Here is a 14,061-nt window from a genome sequence, read left to right on the forward strand (position 1 = left end):
CTGACCAGTGGTTTGCTACATTAATGATCCTCAGACCAATCCTTGCCTCCACAACACTCGTTCACAATTGTTGCCTCTCCACCAGGGGAGGTGGTTGTGTAGTCGTATTGTCACTGGACTAGTAGCCCATAGACCCAGGGTAATTCGTTGGGGACCTGCATTTGAATTCTACAATGGCAGATGGTGAAATTTGAATTCAATAAAAACCTGGAATTAAAATGTCTGATGATGACCACGAAACCATTGTCAATTGTCATAAAAATCCATCTGGTACACTATGGGCGACACGGTGGCACAATGGGCGACATGGTGACACAGTGGTTAGCACTGCTGCCTCACAGCTCCTGGGACCTGGGTTCGATTCCCAGCTTGGGTGACTGTGTTGAGTTTGCACATGCTCCCTGTGTCTGTCTGGGTTTCCTCCGGGTGCTCCAGTTTCCTCCTACAGTCCAAAGGCTGTAGGGTTATGTTGACTGGCCATACAAAATTGTCCCTTTGTGCCCCAGGATGTGTAAGTTAGAGGGATTAGCAGCGTAAATGTGTGGCGTTGTGGGGATAGGATCAGGGGAGGCATTGTTGCCCGTGCAGACTCGATGGGTCGAATGGCCTCCTTCTGCACTGTTGGGGTTCTAAGATTCTAATGTCCTTTAGGGAAGGAAATCTGCCATCCTTACTTGGTCTGACCTACATGTGACTCCAGAGCCACAGAAATGGTTGAATCTCAAATACCCCCTGAAACAGAGGGCAGATAGGAATGGACAATAAATGCTGGCCCAGCCAGCAACACTCATCCCATAAAATGATTAAAAAAACTCCAATATCCTTTTTAGCTTACTGTAACTAGGCAGAGCAGCTGTCACATTTCATGACATCCAATTGGTGATCTGCTGATGATACTGAATAAAAAAGTGTTCAAGCGTCTGGTCTCTCCAGCTGGTCTCCCATCCAAAGAGGGCATTTCCGTCCAAATCAACATCACCATGTGATTCACAAAACCCCAAAAGCTGGCAGATATACTTCATAGGAGCTTCCATTCCCATGCAAAGTTCCACAATTGAGACAGAACTTTTATTCCCTCTTTTTTGAAGAAAGGTCTATGTCTGGCATTGCAATTTCCCAGCGTCTGGGCCATTCCTTACAACTTCCTTTGCACATCAGGAGGTGTAAGAATAAACGAAGAACCAATGCCTGTCTCAATCTCAGGACATCTCAAAGTGCTTTACAACAAAAAAAAAGTTCTTTTTCGAGGTATGCTTCTTGCTAAATTGATGAAATTGCAGCAGCCAATTTGCATGCAGCAAATTCCCACAAATGACAAAGTCAGAATGATTGGCTATTTTGGGCGGGATTCTCCCACTGCACCCATTCCTGCCCCGTTGTCAGTGAGAATGGAAAATCTGGTGCCCTGTCAAATTCCATTCACTGCAGCGGCACTGGAGAATCCCAACCGCAAATAAAGTCGGCGGATTTAGCGAATGTTTTTGGTGTCAGTAGAGGGATAAATATTAACCAGGACAGTAAGAGATTTCCCCAGCACCTCTTCAAGATAGTGCTATGGAATCTTTTATCTTTACTTGAGAGAGTGGGCACAGACTTAGTATAAGTTGAAATGTGACACCTATCAACTGTGCAGCTCTCCCTCTGTAAGCTCATAAGTAATTGGATAGGAGTGGGCCATTCAGTCCAGCAAACCTGTTCTTCCACTCAACAAGATTATGACTGATTGTGGCCTTAACTCCACTTTCCTGCTTGTCCCCCACAGCACTTGGCTCCCTTGTCGATCAAATATGTGTCTAATCCAGCCTTGAATATAATCAATGACCCACCCTTCTGAGAAGAGAATTCCAAAAATTAATGACGGCCTGAGAGAAGAAATTCCTCCTCATCACCATCTTAAATGGAAGATCCATTATTTTGAAACTGTGCTACCTAGTTCTAGATTCCCCATTGAGGTGAAACAACGTATCATCTACCCTCTCAAGCCTCTTCAGAACCATACGTGCTTCAACAAGATCATCTCTCATTCTCCTAAACTCCAAAAAGTATAGGACCGACCTGCTCAACCTTTCCTCAAAAGACAACTTGTTTATCCCTGGAATCAATTGAATGAGCCTTCTCTGAAGTGTCTCCAATGCATGTATGGGTTAAAGTAAAGAGTTTGTGCTTGATTCTGCAATGGAATCTGAACCCAGTGCTTTTGATCTCAGAAGTGAGAATGCTGAGCTAAAGCTCATCTATAGGTGATCAAGTATGGCATTAGTCCCTTTTATCTGTTCCATTTTCATAGTGTTCTCTTTTAGCACCTAAGTCCTTAAATAGAAATTCTGGACAAGACATAGACAAACATTCATTTATCATAAGGACAACTGTTGATCCCCACTAATTGGAGACAAAAATACCCCTCTTTGGATCGGAATATTCTGGTTCAGTCTCTTGGGAACGACGGGAAAACCTTACCCTTACGCTCTGACAAAGAGAGGTGGAAAACTGTGTGGGCGGAATTCTCCAGCTGTGTTGGTCTAAAAGCCGGAAATTCCCACCCAACCATCAATAGCGCTTCAGATTTTAACTTGCCAGAATTCCAGTGGTGGGCAGGATGGCAGAATTCTGGCCCACAACTTTAATAAGCATTCAAATCATCTTCAGTGCAGAGTCATACCTGAGAACGCGACAATAAAGATAAATGGAGAGATGCAAATAAAGCACCTAGCTACTCTCGCTGTAGAATAGAAGAGTTAAGCTCACAACTGAGGTTGAGTAACTCCACACTCAGCAAATTGAAACAATATTCAAACCTATGACTGAGAGATTTAGGTAAGAGGAGGGAATGTTTTGTTCCTTCCTGTTCTCCCAGAAGCTGTAAAGTAATGCAGTAGCCTCTGTTCCACTGCACAGGAGCAGGTAATTTGCTCAAATTGACTTTCTCTAAAACACGATCCATGCTGTTGGTACTCGGTTGTCATTGGCACTGTGAATGAAGGTCATAAGTGCTTTACAACAGGCAGATGAATCAATATCACTCATTTCACACATCGCCCAAAGTTTCTCCTACTGTCTTAGGATAAAACAAAGCAATGTCTTGAAGAAACAGAGTGAATTTTAAAAAGGCGGGAGCCCATATTGCTGGGTCCCAACCCTGGTGGAAAAGTCAGTCAGCATCTTGCCAACTTTAAAAAGGGCTGCCCTGCAATGATAATTCTCCAGGGTGAGGTGGGTGGGGGGTGGGTTCGGGCACTAGAGGGAGATGGGAGTAGAATTTCTGTTCCTCAGGGGCAGGGAGCCCCACCCTCTGGGGCAGGGAGCCCCACCCTCAAGAGCTGCCTTTCTGAGCAGCAACTTAACCCCAGCAGCACCATAATGCAGTAGCGCCCATTGCTGGGAGTGGGTAGGAATGTGGTGGGCTGGTTACCCGTTTTATATTACATGCCCCCCCCCCACACCTTCAAATAGACTGGTGTGGAAGGAGGGGTGTTCACCCCATAGTTCAATATAAAATTAGTCGTAAATTTCTTCTAAGCAAGAAGCATATGTTCTCCCCTTAAGGCAGTGAACAGAGTACATAAAGATGTTTGTCTGTCCAAGGCACTGATCCTTTGGCCAATTTCAGGAAGTATAATGGGGTAGCTGGATCAGATTTATTATCAACAATCACCCCTGTGCAAAGCCAACAAGTGTCCAATTTGCCTCTGGCTGTACATAAACAATAGGGGAGTGTTCTGTTTCAGTTGTATTCGTGGAGGTGTTACTGAGTGCTACTGAACACCTGCAAACACATTCCTGGAAGAGTACCGCTAATTTCACAGAATTGTTAAAGCACAGGAGGAGGCCATTTGGCCCATCTTGTCTGCATGAGCTCTCCAAATGGGTAATGCACCATCCTATGCCTTCTCCCATAACTCTGTGTATTATTCTTTTTCAAAAAATAATCCAACTCCCTCTTCAATGCCTCAACTGAACCTGCCTCCACTATACCCTCAATCAACACATTCCAGGTCTTAACTATTGCTGCACAGAAAAGTTTCTCCTCATTGTTTATTTTGTCAATTATCTTAAATCTGCACCCACTGGCATAGTGGCACAATGGTCAACACTGTTGCTTCACAGTGCTAGGGACCAGGGTTCAATTCCCAGCTTGGGTCACTGTCTGTCCAGAGTCCACATGCTTTCCCCGTGTCTGTGTGGGTTTCCTCTGCGTGCTCCAGTTTCTTCCCACAGCCTGAAAGACATGCCAGTTAGGTGCATTGGTCATGCTAACTTCTCCCTCAGTGTACCCAAACAGGTGCCAGAGTGTGGCGACGAGGGGATTTTCACAGTAACTTCACTGCAGTGTTAATGTAAGCCTATATATCATGCTAATAAATAAACTAAAACTAAACTAAAGAAAACTCTCATTCTCAGTCCATCCATGACTGGGTACAGTTTCGCCCTTTCTATTCTGTCCTGACCCCTCATGATTTTGAATACCTGTATCACGTTCAATTCTCTTCTCTAAAGTAAACGGTTCCAATTTCTGCAATCTATCTATAAAACTGAAGTTTCTTATTCCTGGAACCATTCTCTTTTCCAGAATCTCTCTACTGCCTTCATACCTTTCCAAATATGCCCCCAGAGTTGGACACAGTAGTACAGTTGAGGCCAAACCAGTGTTTTATACAAGTTTAACAACATCTTTGCTCTTGTACTCTATGGCCCTACATTTGAAAACCATGCATCAAGAGCCGGAAACTGGAATTTCCCTTTCACTAGTCAATGGATATGGCATGTTCCAACTCCTTGGTTGCCACCAATTAACTCAACAGCAATTAAACCTAAACCGCCACTTTACTTGGCAGCCACTTCAATATGGCTGCCAAATGCATAAAAGCGCACAACCTTTAACATTCATCCTGGAATAACTATGATCCCTTCAGGAGTTGGTTATCTATGAATGATGGTTTGTTGAACAAGAGAAGCAACTGTTGACTCACAGCTGGAGATTCAAAGTACAACATTTAACCCCTCAAACCTTTCATTCAGTCAATCACATACAATATAATTCCATATAGCCCATCAAAATTAAAAATATGCCCTAGGTTATACCTACTTCTTCCAGGTTGCATCTGCAAAGAGCAGAAACACTTATTAAATCTTCTGATCTGTTCATCCTGTACACTAGATTAATATGTGGGTGAAGATTGTAACTGGAATATAAGGAACATCTTTTAGAATGAGTGTAGATATCTTTAGCCACTCTGGTGGTTGCAGAGGAATTCTTTATTACACATATTCCAGAGTAATTTCAGCTAAGATGGTGCCATCAGTTCCATTGATTTTTGCAAGATTCACTAATCTCCTTCTTGTGGGAAATAGTAATTGGTACTCACTGGCCCCGATCTTCTTATCTCCAGATTGTCAGGGAACAGACCTGCCAATGGAGATGTGTGTCGGGACCCCATGAAAATTCTAATTCACTAACTCCTTGGGAATTGCCTGAGATGTTTGAACATCCAATAGACAACTCCCCTGCCTCCCAGTACCCTCCCAAAATGTCTTCAACTCTAGTCAGAGGGGATTTTCAGAAGTTCTGATTTACTGATCTGAACAGTTATGTAGGAAATGTTAGACAAAAAGGTTCTAGCTTAGCTCCTGGGTAACTATACAACTGCCACCTCACAACCAGCCCCCCCACCCCACCCTCCACTCCCCTCCTGATTCACCCCTGACCTGGCCTGTGCCCAGTTGCCACCCTACCCTCTTACCCCACTTACCTCACCATCCCATTCACTCATTCGTTCATGCACTAACACTAACCTCCTCACTAATTCATTAAAAGCTTACAAGCAAGATTATGTTCTCTGAAATCATACTTTTTGATGTGATATTTTTCAATGATTTTATGAGAACATTGATTATTGGGAGATTTTTGTGCCTTTAATGAAAAGACAAAATTTTCAGCCCACCAATGTCCTGTAGATAACTTCTTTGAAGTTTGAAGTTCATTTATTAGCTGCAAGTTGGCTTACATTAACACTGCAATTAAGTCACTGTGAAAAATCTCCAAGCTGCCACACTCCGGCATCTGTTCAGGGCACTGAGGGAGAATTTAACATGGCCAATGTGCCTAACCAGTCTTTTGGACTCTGGGAGGAAACCGGAGCGCCTGGAGGAAACCCACGCAGACATGGAGAGAACGTGCAAATTCCACACAGACAATGACCCAAGCTGGGAATCAAACTCAGTCCCGAAAGCTGTGAGGCAGCAATGTTAACCCACTGTGCCATCTTCAGTGGCGCAGTCAATAAATTTGTACTTGATTTGGTACGATATGTATTCCAGTGGACCCTGAATATTGCTTAGCACAGTCAAAAGTAAAAACAGATCATGTGCTGAGAAAAATAAGAATATGTTTTATTCTGTTGTGGATAAATTAAACAAGAATTGGTGCCCAATTTTATTTGTACCAAACAAAATGGTAGCTCTTTAAAGAGAGTGCACAAATGGATTGCAAAGATGAACATATGTGCTTTAGTATACAGTCTCACAATAGCTTTTCAAAGAAGCTTTGGGATATTTAAACTTTTGCTTATCAGAATATGGCAACTATTGCCTTAAAAAAGAGGTCTATCTTCTATGCAGATTCCCTTCAATGATGTCTCTGAGGTTTCCTACACTGAGGGAATTTTGAGGGAGTCTCCACTGGACATTTGACCAGGAAAATTGGAGGAAAATGAATGGGTAGTTTTTTTTTCATCTGATCAGAAATGTGGGTCATTAGGTTTGAACATCTTTTCTGCATTGGCAATGTGGCTGAAGGGTGTGGAGTAACAGAGAGACATGACATGAAGTACATCAATTTCTTAAACTGTGAGAGTAGGTAACATCACAAAAATTGCCCACAACATTCACACACTTTCTTATTTTAGATAATAACATTAATTCCTAGCCCCCCTACACCTCAAAATCTAAAACTTCTATCCCTGTCTTTAATTCCAGTCTTGATGTCAGACTTGGGATTTCTGGCTATGTCAGAAGAGCCTTTGTATAATTAATATTACACCATTCCGTTCAATTAAACTGAATGTAACTGTCAAGAGATTATAATTATTAGACAACCTAGGACTGGGAGATGTGGATTAAAGCTAATTATGTAGTGGCACTTCACACAACCACTTTAGACAAAGAGAATGGAAGACAATTAAACCTTCACCAGGAGCGTGTGGGCTGATTATGTTATTACCTTCTATTCATTTTAAGATTTCAAGAGGCAGTTTTTGAGGAATTCCAACAAGAAGAATGGCACTTGATTTCATTGGAATAATGGCTAATCCACCAACATGGAGAGCTGGCAAGAGTCAAAGGTCAAGTTTCTAGCTCCCTATTCAACTTCGGAAAGAGGGAGCGGCAAATACACTGGGATAGAAGTTGCTCTTTGTTCCAAATGTTTTCTAAACAAAAAACAGGGTGTGGTAATTGGATGCTGGTAACTGTGAAGATCAAATTCTTAACTAAGTGCAGTTAGCAACTTGACTTATTCCTATAACACATATGCTAATAGAGCTTAGAATATTAAATGGCATAAACTCATAGGCTGACAATGTTTCCCAGTCAACTAATTAAAGCTTATGGGTTACATTCTATGAGAAGAGAGGCAATGTAAATTTGCACTAAAATGCAATTTTTTTTCACTTGTATGTTGCTGCTATTTTGGCCTTTGATTCTGAGGCTGGAGAATCAGATCCTATGATGCGGGATGTCAGTTACATTTAAACAGGCCTCTATAGTTTTCAAATATGATCTGGACATAGTCCCTTGTAAACTAATAGGACATGCCATTCAAGCCTCTTAAAACATGTAACCTAACACTTCTCATTTATTAGTAACGTGGATATTTTTTAGCAGGAAGAAGGCTCTTTTACCCTGTCTCTAAAAGAGCTACAAGCCATTGTTAAATTAGGCTGGCATTGCTTGTAAAAAGCCACCAGAGACTGGGATCAACCTTTCTTGACGTGACACGTGGCTCCAATAGCTTTTAGGACTCACCCAGGTTTCCCCCCAAGTTTTCCAACTTCAAGAGTCATTCCTCATTTCATTTATCAAACCGGATTTGATGTGCAGTTACTCAGAAAGATGTTTCTCTTCAATGCTTGAACGTTCAGTAAATGTAAAAGAAAAATGCTTATACTCCATAAACAATTTACCCAAAATAATTTGATAGTTGGGCAACAGGTAGCTGGTAGGGTATGTTATTCGCTGCTGCCATCCACCTAAGAAACTGTCCAGGTAAAGATCCCATTCTGCGGTCTATTCTTATGCACTGCTTAATCAGGATTCAGTTGACAATGTGTTCAAAGCAACTCCATGAAATATTGTTGACATATATACCAAGTACAACTCTGAATCCTGGCTAGTGCACGGATGACGATACTGGTAAATCTGTTCTGACAACAGGGTTTAGAGTTTTCCAGTTCAGGCCTCCTTATTCCCTGCCTCTTCTGTATGATGGACTCTGGTCTGCAGATAGATTGCCATCTTTGTAGGGTATCTTCACTTATCAAATGACAGACATCCTTCCCAAACTTTGATCTCACCCTGCCAAACCCCGATAGAGCTGATTTGAATTGATTGTAATTACCGTTGTCAGTGCTTGTTACTTTCATGACTAATCAAACTGGTGCTACTGTGTAATGGCTTGGGCTTTACCCCATGAGATAGTAGGAGATCTCATGATCACATAATGCCATGTGACAGGCTTTCTGAAGAATCTCCATTCCTCAGACACATTCAAGCTACTAGAATATGTGATGAATGTCTATCATTCAAAGAATGCAGGAAACCCCACAAGATAGCCAACTTATCAACTAAAAGCGGATGACTATTCAATATACTGAGTTAAGCTGTTTTACGTCTGGCTTTATGTTGTCCTTCCCACAGTGTAAGTTGTATAAAATGTGAGCATCAAAATGATTGCAGAATATGCATAAATGTAGGGTTTTGTCTTTGCTGCTCAATGTTTAATTTATATATCACATACTGCAATGCAATTTACAGGTGGAGAAATTCTTCTAGATTCAAGACTGTATAGCCACCAACATCAAATTGTATTGAATGGAACTGAATGAACACACAAAAAAAACCCCTCCTTATTTTGGATATGGTTTGTGAATGTGAAGAATAGGTACTCTTGGCCAACAATCCCTCTAAGCTGCATGGCTGCACTGCAATTATGAAAAACATTGCGCAGGCTGCTCCCTAATTGTCCCCTTTAAGATATTCTGTGGGCAGCGGCAGGAAAAATTTAAAGGTACCACACATTAAACATGCTGTTCACAACAGGGAATATTCAGAGAGGATCACAGCTTCATGTGACAGCAACTTTCAAACAAATATCTTTCCATACTTTTTGACAGTTTCCTTCCCTTAGACCTAATGACAACAAACCATAATTACTTGTTGTTCACGACTATCTTTGCTATTAATTGTATTTACATGGGAATAGTTGTTGTTTGAAATTGCAGTTTATTTGAAGTATTTTTCCCTAGAAGTAATCAACTTTTGCAAGAAAAGACTCTTCTTGTTACGCTGCCAATGATTAACCCAGATAAATCACCTTTAAAGTTTATTTATTAGTGTCACATTAACACTGCAATGAAGTTACTGTGAAAATCCCCTAGTCACCACACTCTGGTGCCTGTTCAGGGACACTGAGGACCAATGCACCTAGCTAGCACATCTTTCTGACTGTGGGAGGAAACCAGAGCACCCAGAGGAAACCCACGCAGATACAGGAGAACGTACAAACTCTGCACAGACAGTGATCCAAGACAGGAATTGAACCCGGTTCCCTGGTGCTGTGAGGCAGCAGTGCCAACCACTCTGCCACTGTGCCACCATGCTCTGAAGCTAAAACTAGCCATTTACCTTTAAAACTGCAAAAGAAAAGTTTCCTCCTCAGGTTCCCATGTATTTGAACAAGATACCTGGATCTGAGTAGTAACACCATCGCTGTGTTTATGGAACCAGTCTGGCGCTGTCAGGTTGGTTCCAGAGGCTGGATCAGCAGGACGACAAGAGCTGGGAGAATTAGTACCCATTTCAGACTGCTGGTCTTGTGATACTTCTCTTTTTGTAAGCGCTCAGAAAAATTAAAATCCTGGACAGAAAAGGAATTAGAGGGAAAAAGATACTGGTTAAATGCAACATTTATCTGGTTTGTTCATATTGATTGCTGTTAAAAAGTGCATTCCATTAAAAGTCTGTAAACATTCGAAATAAATCTGATTGTAATATTAAAGAAAGTGTGCAGATTAGAACAATTAGACATATCTGACAACGTGTTCATCACTTATATGGTTTACTTCAAGTGTTTCCTGTTTGTTTATTTATTAGTGTCACAAGTAGGTTAGTATTAACACTGCAATGAAGTTACTGTGAAAATCTCCTAGTCACCATACTCGGACTAGGGGATTTTCACAGTTCACTTTCTTTCATTCTTGTGATTGGGGTGGATGTGAAATCAGAGGCGGGAAGGATTTGGTTGCTTTTTTTAAAGTCAGGAAACCCAGAAGGACAAACGTCCCCAAGCGCTTTCCAAGTTCAGGGCTGGATCTGATTAGCCATTCCTGGCAGTGGGATTGAAAGGTTGTCAGGAGGCTAGGCCTTTGCCGCCAGATCACAAACTGGGAGCATTGAGGAGGGAGGGTGAGATTGGGAGGGGGAGTGGGGGCGAGAGGGGAGGGGGTTGCACATTCCTCCTTGGTTGGGGAGGAATGAGGAGACATTGCTGGGAATGATCACGTTGTAACTTCAGGACCGTGGGTAGACTGGCGCGTGGCGGCTGATCAGAGTTTGGGGTCAGAGGAGAGGCTGCGTGCTGGAGATCGGAAAGGTTGGGATGGGAGATCACAATGCTGAGGGAAGGAAAATTGAGGTCGGAAACACATGGACGAGATTGGAAGATTTGGTCATGGAGCTTGATAAAGTAGGTATACCTGATACAGTAGGTAAGAGGAAAAGCACCCACCTCCTCTATCCAGCAGTCCTTGCCTCCTCTTGCTGCACTCAAAGGAAATACTGCCAATGGAGACTCACATTAAAATGATCGATGAACAGGAAGCACACAACCTCATCATACTATTTACCCTGCCACATTCTCCAAACAGCTTGGGGGCTGGCCCCCATCTCTCATCCCATTGCAGTGGGTGAGCTGAAAGCTGGCTGGGACCAGGATTCAGGACATTAATATTTTAACATCCCCATTTGAGCCTAACCATCCAAAAAACATTTTGCAGGAGGAGGCACATTATAGAATCCATAAAAGGGAATGCCCTTATAGCAGTAAATTTAAACAATAATAAGTAACAAAACATGTTACATTCCCTAGGACCATAGATTTCAAAACTGATTTCAAGCTCACGCATTATTCTCCTTATACGATAATAGTGTTTTTTATGTTTCACAATTTTACTGCAATACTCCAGATGGCTCCCAGTTTACTGATGTACGTCATTAAGTGGTCATGTTCTGTTTTTGCACTTTTATATTTTTGGAGTTTTTTTTCAGTGATATTTCTAAATGCTTGAATGTACAGTTTCATTGTATGTGTCCAATTATATTTTCTCCAATTTATTTTTCAAAATTTGAACAAACAGATGAGAGTAGGTATATATGGTCGCAGCAGATAAGTGCAATACTAGTGTAATCACCCGGCTCCTGAGGTCAGGCATATTGTATTTGCATTAATAAGGGAACTCTATACAGTGCTTTATATTTTATGCAGGGACGAGGGAGGAACACAAAATATCTCATACCCTTGTTGTTTTACCAGTTAGTAAAGGCACAGTGAAGGCTAAAAATAGAGATTTCTGCTTTCACTCGTAGCGATTTTATGATAATAAACTCATGTTTGAAATTTGAGAAGGATTGCACATTGTTGGTGTTTAAAACGTAGATTGAAAAACCAGCCAGTATTTCCAGCCCATCCCCAATTGCCTTTGAAATGATTCTCTTGTTAGGCTGCTTGAAAGGGCAGTTAAGAGTCACTCACTCTGGGTCTGGAATCACATGTAGGCCAGACCAGGTATGGATGGCAGATTTCCTTCCCTGGAGGACATTAGTGAGCCAGATGGGTTTTTTTAAAACGACAATTGATTTAATTGCCATGCTCTGTGATTAGCTTCATATTACAGATTTTACTAATTAAATGTAGCTTTCGCCAGCTGCCGAATGGGATGTGGATTACCTCAGTCCACCTATTCTGGAGTAAGGACACCGATCAATCACTGACCAGCCTCTCATCTCCATTAATCCTCCTAAGAAGTACAGGGGAAGACCCAGTGGGAAAACTGATTGTATCTTCTTTAGAAAGGGGATTGGAGAACACTCAGCTCCACAGTAAAAGGTATAAAGATACATAGAATCCCTACAGTGTAGAAGAGGCCATTCGATTCATTGAGTCTGCACTGATCTTCTGAAAGAGCACCCTACCTAGGTCCAAATCCCCAGCCTAACCCCTAACCCCGCGCATTGATCATGGCCAATCCACCTAACTTGCACATCTTTGGACTGTGGTGGAAACTAAAGCACCCAGAGGAAACCCATGAAAATGGGTGAAAATGCAAACTTCCCACTGACTGTGACCCAAGGCTGGAATTGAACCTGGGTCCCTGACACTGTGAGGTAGCAGTGCCAACCACATGTAAAGCAATTGCAAGGCAAGATCTAAATCAGATGCTAAATAAACTTCCAATAAATCCTTTTGCAGCAGTCTCCTGTCTCTAAATCTATTTGGTGTTACCTTGTCACCTTAGAATATTTTACTATGCTAGCTGCTTACGTTACTGCGAGTCTGATTAGTTCTCAACGCAAGAGGTGGGAAATGGAAGGGATGAGGTGACCCTGTTGCCTTATTTAAAATAGAACGAGAACTTCAGCCATTACCTGGAAATTCCATCAAACAATGTGGCAGACAGAGAAAAGTAAGGAGATCAGGGAAACAGATCTTTGCTTCATTTTCTGCTCTCGCCCTCCAAAATGCCACTCTGAAATCTAAGGTCAGAAAGTCCAAGCTGTAAACTCCAAACCTCCAAGGTTAATGGAGCTTTCCAATTATTGTCAGGACTGGTGTGTACGTCTCCTGAAGTCATACGCAGACATAAGTGCACTCTGAAATATTGGAAAGGAGCCAATAAAGGAAATCAATTCGTTCAGAAAATTTATAAAAAAAGAAATTTGTAGAGAGGAAAGAAATTCCCAGTCAATTTCAGAGAGAGATTTGATTCCATGGCAATTAATTTAGCAGCAGTTCAAAGGGGGAGAGAATGCTGGACAATTTGAAGGATAACCTATATCCCTCAGTCTGCAGGTTCAGAAGTAAATTGCCACAAAAAGAAAATTTCATTTGATGTGATCAATCCATTTACACAGCAAATGGGTTGTAAGTCATAGATTTGAATGGGAAACACACACTTGCTGTTGGTTATTCTGGGAGACACAGAATGGAGAAGGAATGCTACACATAGTGTAATCCCAGAATGTGTGAAGCTGAACTGGGCAGGATTGTGATGCTGTCATATTAATATTCATTTGAAACTTGTTAGAACTGTGCAGTCTTGATTTTGAAGCCAGGTTACAGTGCTTCTGGTGATGATCATTCCAGAAACGCATCTTTGCACACTAAAAAAAAATAAAGGAATGTTCTGTAATTGTATTGCTGTTCGTGTTTTAATTTCTGGTTAGTGAATTGTTGAATAGTTTCCAACCATTGTTAATCATGTTAAGCCCATCAACAGATTATCCGTTCAATTCATGTTCCTCAGGATGATTTGATTTAGGCCAACATTGTAACCGTTGCATCCGGTATCATGTCGGTGTGGAGTCTCCCCATGTCTGCGTGGGTTTCCTCCAGGTGTTCCAGTTTCCTCCCACAGTCCAAAAATGTGTGGATTAGGTTGATTGGTCATGCTAAGTTGCCCCTCAGTGTCAGGGGAGCTAGTAGGGTAAATATGTGGATTATGGGAATAGCGCCTGGGTGAGATTGTTACTGATGCAAGCTCAAAGGACCAGATGGCCTCCTTCTGTACTTCA

This window comes from Carcharhinus amblyrhynchos, chromosome 17 (assembly GCF_965287045.1).
Source record: "Carcharhinus amblyrhynchos chromosome 17, sCarAmb.v2.hapA, whole genome shotgun sequence".
Taxonomy (NCBI): domain Eukaryota; kingdom Metazoa; phylum Chordata; class Chondrichthyes; order Carcharhiniformes; family Carcharhinidae; genus Carcharhinus; species Carcharhinus amblyrhynchos.